Source organism: Akebia trifoliata, chromosome 3 (assembly GCF_017979445.1).
Source record: "Akebia trifoliata isolate Shusen 1 chromosome 3, ASM1797944v1, whole genome shotgun sequence".
In the NCBI taxonomy this organism is placed as follows: domain Eukaryota; kingdom Viridiplantae; phylum Streptophyta; class Magnoliopsida; order Ranunculales; family Lardizabalaceae; genus Akebia; species Akebia trifoliata.
In genome coordinates this window covers 7,325,823-7,328,813 of record NC_141377.1, presented here as the reverse complement: position 1 = coordinate 7,328,813, position 2,991 = coordinate 7,325,823, and the positions used below count along the sequence as shown (strand labels likewise).

The window sequence follows — 2,991 nt, the reverse complement described above, 5'->3', positions numbered from 1 at the left end:
GACGAGCTTGATAAAGACTTTCCCTAGGAAGACCCAGAGTATTTCGATAAACAAGAGGACAATCCCATGGCCACACCCCAAGAAGACGTAGCTAGTCTTACATTTACATTCTTTCCATTTTGATGGTAGTTCTGAGAGGTTTGTAATCATGCATGCAATGATCTCCATAAAGTGATGCATGTTATAGATACTGGTTAGTGCACATGGTTTCCAAAAACTAATAGTATTATTTACCTTGTCTTCTACAGCATAGTGACAAAAATCTGCGATTTTTTTCTTCTTCAAAAAATCATGATTTTAAATGTTGTCTATTAAATCACAATTTTTTTCAAAAATTCATGAAGTTTTTGAAAAAATATTTGATTTTTCAAAAAATCACGATTAATCATGATTTAATTAACAATTTTTTGAAAAAATTACAGATTATTTTTTTTTTAGTAGTTTTGAAATGTTGTTTTATCACTTAGTATATGAAATACATTTTTGTACTTAAACAAATATTTTTTATTTTTTTATTTTTCCAAAGCATTCTATTTCCGAATTATTCCCGAATCCTGACTTTGTCACTATGTTCTACAGGAGGTAATGATCAAGAAGAAGTACAGAGGAATATTACCCAAGAAGACTCTGTTGATATCCAAGGTAACAATTCTTTTCCTAGTTCTTAAATTTAATAATAAATGTGGTTTGTTAGTTTCAATTAGTGTAGTTCACCAAAAACAAATTTCATTATTTCCAGGACCATGAACGTGCTTTCTTCGATTCTGCAGATTGGGCATTGGGAAAGGTATTAGTCTTTTGTTTCATGTAAGCTCCACTTTGTAATGATGACTAACTGTTTGTTGTGTGCTTCAAACATGGTTTGAGTGTGTGCCATGTCAAATTAAATGCCTAATGCCTTGGTGTACTGAATTGGATGCCAACAACAACAAGGAGCACCTTTAGATCAGAAGCCCAAAGGACCACTTGAGGCACTTCGGCCAAAATTGTAGGTATTTTCTGTCAGCTTTGCACATAAGAACATATTTCTGCCACAAACACACCTGGCTTGCTTTCTATTACTGTTTAGTCTCTTATCCATGGCATTATAACACAAAATCCAGTTACAGACAAAATAGATACATGCATAGACATGTACATCCATGTGTTCTTGGTATTGATTCCATCTACTGGGACCCTCAAGAGTTGTCATATCTTACACCACCATATTATATTTCCTGTGCTGCAAAGACTCTAGTGATGGGGAGGCTCAGGTTGCATCTACAAATAACACATTTGTTGACACTCCTTACTGGTTCAATTTACCTAATTAACTATAAAAAATGGTCATGACAGCATAACTGAAGTCTAAAGTCCAAAACCTATGTCAATCTCTTCTCTTCGCGTGTCGTTTTTTAGAACTCATTTATTAAAGAAGCATCATTCATTAAGGTAAAATGTGACACTAACTTACTTGGTTGAATGTGTCTCTGGATGCATGAAAACAAAAAAGATAGATTACAATTGCACATGGTTTGGTTGAATGTGTATCTGGATGCATGAAAAACAAAAGAAGAGGAAAGTATATTATAGATTACAAATGCACATAGTTTTGTGCCGCCATGTCCATGCAACACATATGTGTTGAATGTATAGTTTCCTCCACTCTCGGGTGTGTCAAGCCCCATGACCCTCTTATATTCATAGTTCTCCCCCTTTCCAGTAGATCGATCTTTTGGAATAGTTGGTTGGTTAATATGGTATCAGAGCACTAGGTTTGTATAGTTCACAAGTTCGATTCTTGCCACCCTTATGGAGGGTGGTGGAGGGGTTGTTGAGTGTATATTTTCCTCCACTCTCGGGTGTGTCATACCCCAATTAAACCCCGTGGCTCTCTTATATTCATAATTCTCTCGTCTCAACAGATTGGTCTTTCGGAATAGTTGGTTTGTTGACAATAACTATATATGGATCCTCTAACAGGGTTTTGTACTGACATTGCCTTTTATCTTTTCTTCTCTTTTATGTTTTTTAATTAGCCCACACCACACCAGCAAGCGAGATCCAGGAGATCAGCTTATGCTCCTCCAGATGATGGTGAAGGTGAGCGCAGTTGATGAGTCCATTCCTAAATGCCATGTGCTTTGTTCTATTAATTGAAGACAGTTCCATTTTTTTGTCCCTCTCATAGATGGGGGCAATAACAACAATGCCGATTCAGAGGACCAGAACTGATGCAAGTAATCCTTGGCGAGACCTCCACGTCCATCCTCGTCAATGATCCAATGGTGACATCTTTTCTGATGTTTCCTTGAATAAGAAATACAGAATGATCGTCATACTTGTTGTAAGAGTGAGCCCATGTCGGCTCTTACTGAGTGTACTGTAAACTCTATATTCACATATCATTAAGATACACCTAACGACGTAAAACTTATCATAGAAACTATTGTTCTGGGATCAGATGGTAGAATTTTGTAGGTAGATTAGAATATGTTGTGCTCGTGACTTATTGGTATGGTCAAGTACAATGGCAGCAAACTTGTTTACCATCACTTCATCTTTGCTTTCAATTGTCACCGACATGGTGTGTGATTTCATCTTTAGAGTCAGAACCAAGTCAGTCCTATGTGTCTTTTTACATCGTTTGTTTTACCTTTAAATGAAAAGGGTAACTTTGGGATGCCCTCCAGGGTCTGTGTGATTGCAGAGAATTTGTATTCCTCAAGGAAGGTAGTCTTGGTAAAACGAATTTTTCCCTTGGATTGCACTTCCTAGGAAAATGTCGAAAAGAGAGCTGGATTTTAGTTTTGGGAAACACAATGTGCAATTATACACCTAAAATCATAATATTTTTCAGGGAAAATCATTTTTTCTACAATTTACCATGTGCAATCACATGGGGCCTGGTGAAAATCCTGCCCCCAATCGATTTCTAGGCTTCCAAAGGAAGGATAGAAATGCAAAGAAGTTCCAGATTAAGCTTTTTACCTTATCATTTCATCTACGTAA

General features: G+C 36.5%; 1 long non-coding RNA gene across 1 annotated transcript; it reads left to right on the top strand.

The window, feature by feature from the left end:
• The first annotated feature begins 923 nt into the window (after positions 1–923).
• On the top strand, positions 924–2,442 carry LOC147405828 (uncharacterized). The gene is made up of 2 exons (XR_015176111.1): positions 924–992; positions 2,019–2,442. It is a non-coding gene; the product is annotated as an uncharacterized LOC147405828 (long non-coding RNA).
• The last annotated feature ends 549 nt before the right edge of the window (positions 2,443–2,991 follow it).